The following is a 15439-nucleotide window of genomic DNA, read 5'->3' as shown; positions in this document are numbered from 1 at the left end:
AGGCCCAACACAAAAGGCCTAGGGGTTTTTTTGTTCTAAGTCAGAAAACAGAAAAGGGGCGTGTGATGGGCTAGCAAAGGGGGTGTAGAGCGTGGCCCAAGGTTTTGGTTTTAGAATTCTTGTTTACCAAAGAAAGCATGGGCCCTGGGAGGTGTGAAGAGTATTTCGATGTAGGCCCAAGCATTTTGTTTCAGATCCAGTTTATCAATTATACCATTTTTGTTTAAAAAAGAAAATGAATTAAGAAAAATAAACATAACAATAAATAAGAAAGAGGATTAGGGCTACCTCGATACGCCGTTCCCAATTCTCAGACTCTCTCCCTCCTCATGAGAACAATGGCGCGGCGGCGCACTCCTTCTCTCCGATCAAGTCACCGACCACCGCGTATCTCTGATTCAATCTCCGATTCAACTCCGATTTCCCTTGCGGTTCATCGTCTCATTCTCACGCTTCGTTATGCTCTCAATCTTTAACTATTATCGATACCTCTTTCACCCTCTCCGATTCGCTTTATCTTCGTCTTCTGCGTTTTTGTGTTGTACGTGATGTTGCGTGGTTGTTGTCATCATTTCTGCAGGTCGTCGATGATGATGAGGATGCGCGATGAAGATGAAGCTGAGCGATGATGATGAAGAGAAATCGGTGAGTGAGAAACGGTTACGGTTGAGTTTTCTTTCTGTGTGATCCTTTTCTTCTTCCTTTTCTTTCAGAGTTTTGTTTAGGGCGGTTGAAGAGTATTCGTAGTGGATGAACAAGGTTCTGTTATGATGAGTCGAAGGTGATGAAGATGAGTTCAGAGAGAGAAGGTTGAAGATTGAGAGAGAGTGAGAGATGGTGGAGTGAACGTGTGATGTAGAGAGTGAGGTGAAGATGATGATGAATGGTGAAGACTGAATCTGAATGTGATGGATCAGTTATATAGAGATGGAGGTTTGAGAATCTGAGCTTCAAGGTTAGTTACCACTCTTTCTCCTCTTTTCTGTTATGCCGTTTTGAAGTTAGTTATAGGTTTGTTGATTCAGTTACCCGGATAACAAACTGTTAGGGTTAGTTATATGCAGTTAGGGTGGTTATGAAAATCTGTTATGGGTTTTCTGTTAGTTATGAGTGAAGCTGATTTCTGTTAGTTAATGGAATAGGTAGTTATGACAGTTAGTAACTAATTCTGTTATAGCTTGTTTGGTAGTTAGAGTTCTGTTATTCTCTGGAAGTTTCTATTAGTAATTGGTTAGAATAGGTTAGAAAATATGTCAATAGGGCTTGTTAGTAACTGTTAGCAGAACTAGAAAATTATGAAGAGAAAATCGTCAATGTGTTAGAAATTTTGCAAAGGATTAATGGTTGTTGGCAGGATCATGGGAAATTATTGAGTTTGAAATGGAGCCATAGGGATTTGGTTGTTGAGTATATTATGCAGGGACTGGTTATGTTAACTGATATAGGTAGTTAAAAACAGTTGGGAGTTAGTTAAAACTGTTAGTTAGTTATTAGGTGGTTTTGACAGCTAAGGATTGGTTATGGATTCAGTTAGTGATGGATAGGAGAAAATTGTGATTCTGCTGGGTTAGTTCAGAGGAAAATAAAGTTTTTTGGTATGAATGTGTGTGAATTTCTTGTTTTCTGTTAGGCTATAGTTTGAAATAGATTCCGTTAGTTTGGGACTGGTTCTTTCTCGTTTATGCGGAGCTGTTTTTTGAAATATGGGGCTGAATGTGTGGTATTGTTGTTGTTCTGTTTTTTTTTTTTGTAAATGTGTTATATCAGATGCAAGGAATTGGATGAAAAATGTGCTTGTTGGAGTGTATATGCTCTGAATTTTTCTTTGCTCAATCATGATAAACCAAGTAATGCTGGACTGGTGAAAAACTGAATGTATTTGCAGCATGATATAGATTCATTTGTTTCTTTTGTATGGAGTTCTGAATGATTTGTAAACCGCCTGAATTGCTGAAACAGAGTGTATGCAGGGATCTCTTGATGCAATATTGGACTGTTCTGGATGATAACATTGTGTAGTTGAACCGGTTCGATTTACCTTTGAAACGTGCACAATTTGAATTAGCTTGAGGGTCTGAACTAGTTTTTTTTCTTATTGATGCAGGGCTGTTCGGTATATGCAGTTAGTTTAGATACCGATCTTGGTGAGTTTTCCTATGTTTTGAAGCATGACTCAGAGGTAGGACCATGGAAGGCGAGACTCAAAGATAGGCGAGCAAAGTGAAACCGAAGGAGACTTGGTAAAGGAAGATGAAGAAAATTTAATGTGTATTTTGCACTGTATAATTTTGTACAGAATGTAACATGGCCCCTTTTTTATGTACATGGCAATCATAGTTGAAATTTGAATGAGTGTATGGTTGTACCAAAATACGGATCTGCATATGTTTGTAATTTCCTTTGTAATCTCCCTGGCTTGTATCATAAACTTGGACCAAATTTGAATGAAATAAAATTTCCTCCTTGTCAATTTTGACCTTTGAAATTTACATCTATCAATACGAAGCATTCCTTGGAAAGGTGGTAATGTATAAGTATGAGGCAACAGGTTTAGGGTCGGTTTGACTTCGGTCAACCATGTAGTTTCTCAATGGTGTAATGACTTCTCGATGGTGTAATGACCTTCCTTGGATTCCAATGACACCATCCATGTAATCTGATGATTTCGTGTCTAAAAAGAATTCCCTCCAATATCACTTTTGAATTTCAACTCTTTTCTCCCTTTGCTATATTTTCAAATTTCTAGCTCTTCAATTTGCAACGTTTCATAAGGTAAAAGTCTAAACCCTGAAAATCCACCAGTTGACACAAGCACAACGAAACGAACCTTACTCCACTATTAGTTGAAAACCTCAATGGAAACAAGCCTGCACAAAGTATGAACTTCAAGTCATGTGAAACCTCAGCTCTATCTACGACCTCGATCCCTTGCCAATTTTAGTGATTAATGATGCATGTTATGTTAATGCCCTAGTGAAAAGATGACGCATATGAAATGAGAAGCCTAAGCCAGTTAGAAATAAATTATGTGGGCAAATTTTGGGGTGCAACACTAATCTATATATTGAAACCTGTGATCATGAATCCCTAATGAATTGAGTGGAATTATGTTTGGATCGAATGGAATGGCCATGGATTAATAGACTATAGATGATAGATGATTACCATGTGTTTAGAAGTGCAGAAATTCTAGTTTTTAGATCCAAATCGCAGGTCGACAGGTGAAATCGCGAGGAAGACAAATGGGTAAGTCGCAGGTTCTGAGAACTGCTGCCCATTTACGTATGGTACACGTATGATACGCGTATAGGGGGTGGTACGCATATGATACACTCCCCAATTGTGCAGCAGAATGCACTTTCTGCTCATACGCGTATGGTGCCTGGTTGGTACGCGTATGGTCTTGTGGTACGCGTACATGTGTGTCTGTGTGGAAACTTGTTCTGCTCATACGCGTATGATACACGTATGGTGCGTGTTTTATGATTTTCTGGCCCTGTTGGTACGCGTGCGTATGGCCAGCCTGACCTGCAGATTTTGTTGTTTTGTGATGTTTGAAAGTCTGATGACGTGTGACTTTAAACTGATGAATCTGTATGAAATATTGTTGTCTGATTTATTGAAAGATGCAATTATATATATATATATATATATATATATATATATATTGAACATACTTGTTAATGATGATGATGATGAATGATGATGAATGAGTATAAGATGATGTTACTCATAGTTAGGGGTGTGCATGGATTAATAACCAAACCAAATTGAACCATATATATGGTTTGGTTTGGATCATAAAACTATTTTATTAAAACCGGTTTATTTTATTAAAACCAGTTTACATATGGATCGGTTCAGTTTTAAACCGGTTTTTTACAAAAACTAGTTTTTAAAAAAATACTGGTTTTAAACCGGTTTCTCTCAAAACCATTTATTTATTTTCTTAAAAAAATTAATTTTGCAAAAAAAAAAAGTTTTAAAACAGGTTTTATAAAAAAAAAATCAGTTTTAAAATCTCAAAATCATTTCTTGATGGTTAATGATTTTGAAGTTTTTATTGGATACTTAGCTACTGCATCTCTACTGGTATCTACATGCTCACGTTAAGATACAACATCAAGGAGAGAAGCAAACAACATGAAATAAATAATGCAGCAAATTCCTAAACAATCTTCTTACTAAAATCATAAGATTTGAATTAAAACTATTTATATTCATAGACAATATATATCAAGTTTGAGCTCTTGAATAGAGATTTAACTAGCAACATTACATTTTGCAAGTATTTTCATAACCATAAAAAAGAGAGTATTAATCTATAATTACTGTAAATATCAGCACTTAAGATAAATTTGCATTCAGTTTCACCGCAACTGTGTGCGAGGCGAGGACCATTTGGGTGTGAAGCAAAAGAGATATTTTATTGAGAGTCCGTTTCATAAATTGGAATAGGATACCCAATAGATGAACCACATAATACCCGGTTTATATTTGGATAACAAAATGGATACCCAATTTTATATTTTTGCATTTGGTTTGGATTTAAAAAAGTGGAACAATTTGGATACTAATTTGGTTAACAATAACCGGTTTTTTGTGCACCCCTACTCATAGTATGATGATGATGATAGTATGTTGTATATATGTTTGCATGCATTCATAGTTATTTGATGAGGGCTGAATTCCTAATGATGAGAGGATTCAGTAAAGGGAAAGGTTTCCATTGTGTGGAATCTGTGTTGGCAGGGCCGTATCTGGATGATGATAGATCAGTCGGTGGGTTTTCCCATTGATGATGTTGGTACCACATGCATAATGTCAGTTTCATACATATGCGTGATTTTTCTTATAACATGATTAATATATGTTATGTGATGACTTGATGTTTGTAGATGTGAGACGATGATGTGTCTGAATATGAAACAATTGGGTGAATGATATAACTATGATATATTGTTATTTATTTATGATGCAATAACATTGGTTAACTGTGATGAGACTCGCCCTTACTTGTTGTCATTTTCAGATTGAGGATAGCGGCGTGACTTGGTGTTAGCTCATAAGTCGATTTAGTTGTCGTGTCGGGTGTCATGCTCTAATAGATGCAATGTAACACTGGGAACGCGATGTTTTGAATTTTTGAATATAACTCTATTTGTTGTTTTAATTTAAGTCTGATACATCGATGATGTGAAGTTGATTGATGATTGATTTTCCGTTGTGTAAACATGTTAAATTGAATTATGAGTTATGTTAGATGCGCTCAGTGAATGCATGACATATGACAAACATGGTTTTCTTTATTTATGAATTGTGACACCTTTCTGCATGTTACTCTGATATAATATTTGTTAATTGCCGCGGAGTATTAGAGGGGTGTTACACACTAGGCCAGTTCGCTAGGAGATAGTGGAGGAGAGCAGGCTATGACATATCATATTGTTGATGTGTTGCCTAGATGTTGCAGTATCATGGAAATTGGGCAGGAGGGTAAGACAAAGGAATCTTTTTGAATGACTCTGATGTGAGGGATGGGAGGCACTATAGTACATGAGACTACATAGGAACAAGAGGGTTGATTCCTTCATGCGCAATAATATATTGTATATGTATTATGATCACTATTATCGGTTGTATTTTATTTTGAATTCACTGTGTACATTATATTTATTAATTTATATATATCATTTTCATATTATTCCAAAAGTGTATGGTTTACTTTATATAAAAATGTATATGATATTGTATATGATATTATAGATATAATACATCATCCATTTCTTATATGTATCTAAAACAAGGTAGGAAATTAAGGAATCATATTTGCTTTATTTAGATTTAAGTGTTTGCACTCGTGATAAAAGCCTAAACGCAATTATTATGATATGAATAAATTAAACATAATGCTTACATAGACAATACAAATTTCAAAAATAAAAATCTGTCATAAATATTTAGACAAAAATTAAGCTCTATTAAAGTGAGTTAAAAGAAACATTTTACAAAAAATGACTCCACATTTGATTTCTTATCAAGAGCTTCGTACAACACAACGTAACTAAAAACATAAATTTGTATCCCATCATAATGCATAAAGCGCCTAATAGAAAACATGATATCTTCCCCAGAAAAACATAAGTTTCTCGCTTATTGCCCCTAGTTTGGCTAACGCATCTTCACATAAATTTACTTCTCTATACGTATGGGACACCTTTACCTCAAGGAACAACTCCACCATCCTTATAATTTGCTTCACCAGAGATACAATCTCCATATCCATTACTCTTTCATATTTGATTATATAGATGTCTAAAGAAAAGTCCACATTCAATTCCATCTTATGAGTGCCTAAATTCTTGGCAAGAGATAGACCTTCAAGGATACCCCACAATCCTGCTCTAACTGCACTGCAAGTACCTAGATAATTAGAGAAACAACCTTCACACTCTCTATACATTTTCCTAATAGTACCTCCACACCCTGTAAGTCTACCAGTTACACAAGCACCATTCGTATTAATTTTAACACAACCTTATTCAAGAGGTTTCTACACCCACAAAGATCTCAACTTTCTCCTTAATGATAACTATCTTGTTATTGTCCATAGATTTGTCACATTTTTCCACTCTAGCTTGAACATACACTTCAGGATAATGAAGTATATTATAACTATCCTCATGCATCTGTTTAAGGTGATTTCCGGTAAACAACCGCTAGTCTTCCAAACTATAATAAATATGATTTGGTTACTCGCAGGATCGACTAGATTGATCCTAGGACACATAGTCAAAAAGATTGTTATCAATGTTCGTTCGAACCATATTCATGATTCGTCTTCGTCAGTAAACGTTGTTCGATTAGAGAACAAGTAATCTTGATAATCACTTCGTTATATGTAAGTATGATTTCAATAAAAAGATAAGTAACATAACATATGAAACTAAAAGACTGTTAAAACGTAAAGAATCTTAGAATACAGAAACGTTAAAGACTTTGAAAGTAAATAACATGAAAGTAATTCGAAAGTAAATGACATTAAAGTAAAGATACAGAAATGTAAATGGCAAGAAGTAAATGGAATGCAATAATTCTGAAAGATATTTGAAAACGAAAGATAATACACATGTATTAAAGTGGTGGTGTCATACGTACATTTTCTCAGCGAACTCTTTCTCTTAACGCTTGATACTTGAGTAAATATGTGAGTGATTTGTACAAAATGAACACACAGAATCCTAACATTAAGACTCCTATTTATACTAGTTTCGACCTTAACGGTCCTACACTAATCTGCTGCCACGTCTCTCATAAGAACTTCCAGCGACGCCATCTGTTACTTGGACAGTTACGAAACCGTCTTCGAATTTCAAATCTTCCCGCCTGAGTCCGTCTTCGACGCGTGGCAGTGTATTAAAAACACTACGAAAACACGCTAAGTAGTAATACTTGAATATATTTTATAAATTTTGTCTAAGTCCCCGAAGACACATACTTTCACTAGCTTTCAGTATTCATTATCTTCATAACGAACTTAGAAATCTTTATTCTCGAAGCATGGCCATCAGTAGCCATTCTTTTATTTTTAAGGGATGGCCATCAGTAACCATCTTTCCTTCGATTTTCCACTTCTTCGAAGGACGAATATTACAAGACGAAATCTTCAGCTAACAAATTGCCCCCAATAAATGCCTGTTTCGAAAATCAACAGAAATAGGCGTTTCTTGTCATCATAAGATTTCGTTTCCTATTGATCTTTGAGAGTTCCAAGACTGCTGACTAACGTCTTAATCATTGATGACCTTGTTCCAGAAACGTCTTGTCATTTTCAAATATGTCTTCTCATAACTTACATTCCCACGTTTTTGACCTTACTTCTTGATCATTACTCCTACATACTAGGAGTGAAGCTAATTTATTCGACCGCCGTCGGATTAAATCACCAGCCGCCACGTGTTCTTTGGGTTTTACCCAAAAGATTTAAAAAGGGTTTCCGTTAAACCTTTAAATACTTGGTCAGGAAAATCTGCTAACATTGAAGAAACTTCAACTGTAGCCCCTTTGGCTTTGACGAAAATTAGGTTAAACTATATGACCAACTCTGTAAAAGTGTTTAGGTCAATTCCTTTAGCCAAAGATCCTGATTTGTACTATGCCTGGTTAGAAAAAGTAGAGAAACAGAAAGAATCCTTCTGGAAATCGTTAGGAATATACAATTTGATTCAGCTGTCAAAAACAGGCTTAGAATATAACCAACCCATGCTAGTAGCAGCGGTTCATTTTTGGGATGCTTCTCACAACACTTTCCATCTCCCATGTGGAATGGTTACCCCCACTCTTTTCGATGTGGCTGCGATTACAGGACTTCGACCAACTGGCGAAACCTTCGATCCCAATGAGATGGATACTGATACTATTGGTTTTAATGACTCGCAAGTCACTTATACTGCATTCATCCAGAAGCACCATATCACCACCGAAACGGCAGTATCCGATGAAGAGCATATTGCTTTCTTAGCGCTATGGCTCTCACGATGTGCCTTCTGCTCAAGATCCATACAAGTTGCAAAGAGATAACCAGGAGATAATTTGTGAAAAAAACATAGGAAGGGCCAGGGATCAAACCCTGGACCCTGGGGTAAACACCAACGCGCGTCCACCAACTCAACTAACATGATTACTTGTTCATAACGTGGACTATAAGATAGATATGTGGTCACTGCTGGTTAACTAGAAAATGAGCGCGCGAATTCAAATAGGCTAATTAGATGATGACACATCATCATCTTCCTCAAACAGACCTGCAACCTCTGTACATTTAGCTACGGTTTAGCTAGGGGGCACGTCGTAGCAAAACCAACTTGACGAAATAGCGAATAGCGCCCTACCTCACATAAATGTTTCGCGACCAGTCTATCCTCTTCGTCCTCACCACGCGAATCTAACCATGGTATTATTTTAGCCTAATTTAACCTCAAGAGAAAACCCCCAATTTAAAACCTATAAACCCTAACTCGGTTAACAATGGTGAACCCTATCAAGAATGCCCAGAAACCAAATTAAAGATCCAGAAACCTTCGTAGCATTGAAACAAAGCATGACATATAATCAAACTCACCTAAAGATGCATGAATTAGGCTAATCGATTCAAAGTTTAAAACGACATACCTTGGCTCGGGGGAGATTAATCTGGGGGTGTTGTTGCTATGTAAGTGTTCAATCACGTTCAGAATACCTCCAAGAAGCTTTTACAACCTTTGAATCTCCTTGAAACCCCTTAATTCTTTGAAACCGAATTCAAACTTTTTTGGCAAAAATTTTAAGTTCTTGGACATGTCTTTCTGCACCAAATCCTCAACCCCTATTCCCCTGCCTTGTGTTGTATATTTATAAGAGAGGGAATTAGGTTAAAGATTGAAGCCCAAGGCCTTTTGAATCCAATCTTGCCACTTTGTGAAATTTGATTTTACTCTTGAATCACAAGTTTCTATTTTGGCCAAAATTATGTCAATCTCCTTCCAATCCATGTATGCACGAAATTAAATATATGTAGACATTAATTGTGATTGGAAATACTTAAAAATCTATTTTTCCATCAAAATATTTGATTTTTATGTTAATTAAATCATTAAAATGAAATAAAAAAATCATATTAAATCAACTATAATGTTAAATTTCGTGAAAAATAATTTTGGGCATGCTAATGTCTTGTGGACCAAGAGTGTAACAAAAAACCATGGGCCCATTTGCAAAATTTCTCAATTTGAACCTTCTCTTTTCACATTTAGTCCTCCAAAATCACCCAACTTTGATCAATCATATCTCACTCAATTTTTAAGCTATGAGGGAGTTCTAAGACTTTTTGGAAACCACAAAGTGTCCTCTACAAGCCACTTTGGAACATATTTTTCATTTGGAGCTTTTATCTTGATCATATCTTCTCTGACAAAAAACTGCTTTTGAAGGGTGCCTGAAAATGACCTGTAATCTTTTGCACTGTATCTCTCAAATGAATCATTTCTAGCCCTGGCTTGTGAGAGACAAAGTTGTAGAGAATCCAATTTCCTTCAAAATAGGCTTTGAGTGGGGAATTTTTGATGTTCCATGTGAAAGTTATGCCCAGTCAAAGTTGGGTTGACTTTCTCCTAAGAAACCCTAATTTGAACCTTTTTGTATTCGTTCATCTCTGAGTTTCTATTAATGGAATCATGATTAATCTTTGATCAAATGATGGTTATGCTTCATATACTTGATGTTGACCAAAATTGGGAGGCTTTGACTATGCTCTGATTATGGTTGACTTTTAGGTCAAACCAGTTGACTGTGGATCATCTGGACTCCTGAATGAATAATCTTTGGGACTGGATCTTGAATTTTGAATCATTGTAGATGGAATATGGGAGGCAACTTTTGGGGTATGACAACTGCCCCTGTTCAATCTTCTTAAACCTGAAGAGGTAGAAGATGATTGGACACTGAAATGCCCTGAAATTTGCTTGCGTAGGGAAAGAGCTCTGTGGGAGATGGGCTTATAGATGCCACCCATTTGTCTGGCAGGATACTTTTCTAAATCATATGCTTTTCTGACCTTGATTATTTGACTGTATTTGAGGAGAGAAGAAGTAATGTCTTACATAAGACTACCTGAAGAGGTTTCTGGAATGGCGATACTTGTCTCAGAAAAGACTACCTAGAAAGGTCCTCAGCAAAAAGAACGTCTTGAAGAAGACTACCTGAAGAGGTTTTTTTTTGGAAAAAGAATGTCTTAAAGAAGACTACCTGAAGAGGTTTTTAGAGAGGATTTGAAAACGTTTTAAACAAAATTTCCTAGAAAGGTTCCTATAGAGGATGTGAGATATTTTAAACAAAACCGCCTAGAAAGGTTCCTATAAAGGATACGATGTGTTTTAAACAAAACTATCTAGAAAGATTCCTATAAAGGATACGATGTGTTTTAAACAAAACTATCTAGAAAGATTCCTATAAAGGATATGGCATGTTTTAAACAAAACTACCTATAAAGGTTCCTATAAAGGGAATGATATGTTTTAAATAAAACTACCTCGAAAGGTTCCTATAAAGGTCGTGAGACGTTTTAAACAAAACTACCTAGAAAGGTTCCTATAAAAGGTCGTGGAACGTTTTAAACAAAACTACCTAGAAAGGTTCCTATAAAGGATACGAAGCATTTTAAACGAAACTACCTAGAAAGGTTAGGATATGTCTTAAACAAGACCGCTTGGAAAGATTAGGATAATTGTCTTGGACAAGACTACCTGGAGAGGTAAGAAATTCTTTGATTGCTTCTGGATTGTCTCTGAAGAAAGACTTGGAATGAGGTATTGGAACTGTATCTGTTAAGATTGAATCGTTGATACGATCGTATTTGCACTGTAATTGGATGATAACACCCTTTTGATTATGAAGTGACCTGAAAAGGCAGCGTTAGTTGTATGCAATGTCATGATGCATGTGTCATGTAATGAGATTCTCAAAATAAATGAGAATTATGCATGTATGCCTATTCCACACTGCGGGATGTAAATAGTACAAGCGTGGGAAGATCAATTATGCAACAATGCTCTTAGTGTGACTTCCCGAATATCAGAAATTTGGAGACGTGCCCTTTAACCTGAAGGAAGGACCTTCATAGAGAACTCGAATTTCACCATATCCTGCCTGAATATGTATTGCCCCAGTGTTTGAATTCTTGAAAAAGAATGCCCCTAGTCAATAGGGTTCTTGATTGTGAGTGTTGGATGTGAAGCAGATGCTTTTCAGAGTGAGTCATGCGTTTCGGTTGCGCCTGACGGACAGTGATTTGCTGAGTACCCAAGAATGAGATGATGTCCGCTATAAGATTACCTGAAGAGGTCCCTGGAAAGAATGGGAAATTGTCTTGTACAAGACTGCGCTTTAAACAAAGCTCAAAGGGATATGTTTGTGCAAAGGGTCAGAAATATTCCTATAGAGGATAAAGGCTTTTTTTTTGTGATGTTTTAAACAAAACTTAGGAAAAGACATCTTGAAGAAGATTAGTCTAGAAAGAATGGTGAACTGTCTTAGAGAAGACTCTGTACTTTTAAACAAAGTTTGATAAGGTTCTTGGAAGCGTAAGAGAGGTTTGAACATATCTTAAAAGATTAACTAAAAAATTAAGAGATGTCTTACAGAAGATTACCTGAAGAGGTTCGTAGAAAGGCAACTGTCTTAGAGAAGACTGTCTGAAAGGTTTTGAAAGTAGAAAGGATAAGAAGATGGGTCTTTAAAAGACTGTCTGAAAAGTGTTCCTAGAAAGGGTAAGGAGTGTTCGAACATGTCTTAAAGAAGATTGCACGGATAGAATGAGAAATATCCTATAAAGGTTCCTGGAAAGGATGTGAAAGTGGTATTGACACCATCTGATATTGAGTGACCTTTGCAACGTGCCCCTAGATAATGGGCTTGCCCCATGGGCTATCCAACATCTTTGAGAGATTCTATGGATCTTGATTTGATTGCCCCATGTAAATGGGATGATGACGAGTTATGCCATGTGTACACGTTAGCCATCCCAGTCATGCGTAAGAGATGTTTCCTTTTTTGACAAGCTTTTAAAAGCTACTTCATCAGTCAGTAGGATTTTTAGCCATTAGCCATGCCCCATGCAACTTCTCCCTGATGTTAATATTTAAATCTATATAGACAAGTGTACTTTATAATGAAATGCAAATGCATACGTCTGTCTTGAAAGTTTGAAAACACAAAGTTTTTTTTTTGTAAGAGAGTGATATCAACTCAAGAGTTATAGTAGACCTTAAGGAGTCGGGATACCTTTGGTAACGACATGCTTTCGAACTAACCATGTTTCAGTTAGGACTTTTAAGGGTTGTAACGTGGCCTGGTTCACGGTTTAAAGAAACAAAAGATAGAGGCTCAAAGTTTATTTGTACCCAATCCCCATCTTCTTGATGTTCTCCAGTCCTATGCTCAGTTTAACTATGCATTTAGCCTCCAAAAGAATTTTGGAATTATGACATTGACATTTATGATGGTTCAAAAACCAAAGGTTTATTTGCAAAGGCAGTCATTCTCCTTTTTTGTAATATTTTCCTTCTGTCGAAGGTACATAGTAACCTTTTTTCGACTTTGTTATCCCTAACTTTTTCTGAACTGTTTGTTTTAAAACTACAGTCAGTGGGATGCCCCAATTTTGCCTAAGTCTCCTTAATAGGTTTTGACTTAGCAGGCCCTTGTAATGCTTTTTCTTTTTTTCTTTGCGGAAACTGACTGCCGGACTTAATGATGACGGGGAACCATCGGTGATTATGTTCAAAGGAACAACTTGGAATAATTAAGTTAACTGAGCAGCTACCCTACCCCAGGTTATATATTAAGGGTTTTATTTTGTATGAAGGAAAACTCCTACTTCTTTGGGCTCAAAGGGGTTGACGAGGGATTAACATCCTTATATCTCCATTTTTTAGGGATTTGAACAAATGCCTGTACATCGTCAACATGGTCTGTTCGAAAGCATAGTGCATGAAATTGTGGTATCGTTTTTGTCATTCTCCCTCAAAAGGTGTACGACTTTAATCGAGAATTGAATATCACAAAGAAGAAAACCGAGTAAAAACACAGTTTTAAATATAGTGAGAACACTAGGAATGAATCAAGACAAACGTAAGCAGTGCATTAATGATTTTTGAAAAGTACATAGCATATGTCATAAGACTAATGTTTAAACAAACGGAAAGAAATTGCGAATGGAAACAAAACTAATGATCTAAGAAATCCTCCTTCTAGCCACTTATGGTGTTAGACTTGCTAGGATCTTCGAACTCAATGAGCCCTTCTTCAATCAAATCTTGGATCTTGTGCTTCAATGGCCCACAATCCTCTGTATCATGACTAGGACTATCTGAATGATAAGCGCACCTAGCATGATGCTTGTACCCGGGAGCGGGGTTAGCTGGAGCTGAGTATGGAGGTAGCAGAGTTACCAAGTTCTGACTGAGCAGACGTTGCAAAGCTTGAGACAGTGGCATGTATAACGGGGTGAATGATCGTTTTGGCTTGGACCTCCAGGTGCGTTGGCCACCCTGGTGCTTTTGCTGATCCCTTTGTTGTGATACTGGGGTCTGATTACCCATGATTGCCCCCACAGTGTTGGATTCCTTTTTTCCGTCATATGACTTCTTTGTGTGAAAGGAACCTGAGGGTGCCCCTTGTATCTTCCCATTTTTGATTCCATCTTCAATCCTCTCACCAATGACTACCAAGTCCGAGAACCCTGAAGATATGCTTCCGACCACCTTGTCGTAGTATGGTCCTTGCAAGGTGCTCATAAATATGTCCACCAGTTCTTTTTCCATTAGGGGAGGTTGGACTCGAGAAGCCATTTCCCTCCACCTTTGGGCATACTCCTTGAATGATTCGTCCTTCTTCTGTGACATGTTTTGTAATTGCATCCGACTGGGTGCCATGTCCAGGTTGTACTTGTAATGCTTTAAGAAGGTGTTGGCCAGATCATTCCAGCTTCGGACAGAAGACTTCTCTAATTGCATGTACCAGTCAATAGACGCTCCGCTTAAGCTTTCTTGAAAGCAATGTATCATTAGCTTTTGATCGTGGGCGTAGGCAGCCATTTTCCGCACATACATGCGCAAGTGATTCCTCGGACATGTGAGTCCTTTGTATTTCTCGAAATCGGGAATCTTGAATTTGCGAGGGATAGTCAAGTCTGAGACCAAACTCATTTCGAAGGCATCCACATAGAAGACATCGTATCCTTCTACCACTTTTAGTCTCTCCTCCAGCGCCTTGATTTGTTCACTGTCCTTGGAGTCTTCCTCAGAGTTAGGAATAGGCTGTTGTGTCTGAGGTGCTTGGTCTGAGTTGTCCACCTCTTGCACTCCGTATTGTTGCTCCAGGTAATCATCATCCTTAGGGATATTGCTAGCAGGAATGCAAACTGTGCGGGTTGTCCCTTTGGTTTGTGGAGGAGGGAGAAATCCTTCTTGAGAGGTCTCTCCTTTCTTTTGGAATTGGATAGCTCTCCTAACAGATCGGACTTGAGGTCTGTCCTTAGCAGGGCCAAAGCCTGGAACAAATCCTAGCAGCGGGTTTTTGTCATTAGGGATCTCATCCTGAACCAGGGTATCCCCAGACTGAACCTCTTTTGCCTTGTCTTGTTTATCTAGGAGGGCCCTCATGAATTCTAGCATCTGAGCCATCCCTCCTTTAACCTCTTCCATGCTGACCTTCAGTTGATCCACTTCCTCACGAAGGGCAGTTTGATTCTGTTCTAGCTGCTCCATCAATTTCTTTTGCTGAAATCTGGTTTGATAAGACGGTCGGGATGTTAGGTTATCCTTCCCAATGGTTCCTTGCTCTGGAGATGGAAGAGAAATCTTCTCTTAATGCCATGAAAATGATGTGCATGCCATGCATGATA

At 37.3% G+C, this 15439-nt stretch overlaps 1 long non-coding RNA gene across 1 annotated transcript; it reads left to right on the top strand.

Annotated features, from left to right (window-relative positions):
* The first annotated feature begins 257 nt into the window (after positions 1-257).
* On the top strand, positions 258-2470 carry LOC131601075 (uncharacterized). Its single transcript, XR_009283574.1, has 2 exons — positions 258-955; positions 2105-2470. It is a non-coding gene; the product is annotated as an uncharacterized LOC131601075 (long non-coding RNA).
* Positions 2471-15439: the final 12969 nt, after the last annotated feature.

The sequence above is a fragment of the Vicia villosa genome, linkage group LG5, assembly GCF_029867415.1.
Source record: "Vicia villosa cultivar HV-30 ecotype Madison, WI linkage group LG5, Vvil1.0, whole genome shotgun sequence".
Classification (NCBI taxonomy): domain Eukaryota; kingdom Viridiplantae; phylum Streptophyta; class Magnoliopsida; order Fabales; family Fabaceae; genus Vicia; species Vicia villosa.
Note: the sequence above shows the minus strand (reverse complement) of the source record. Positions and strands in the feature narration are given on the sequence as shown.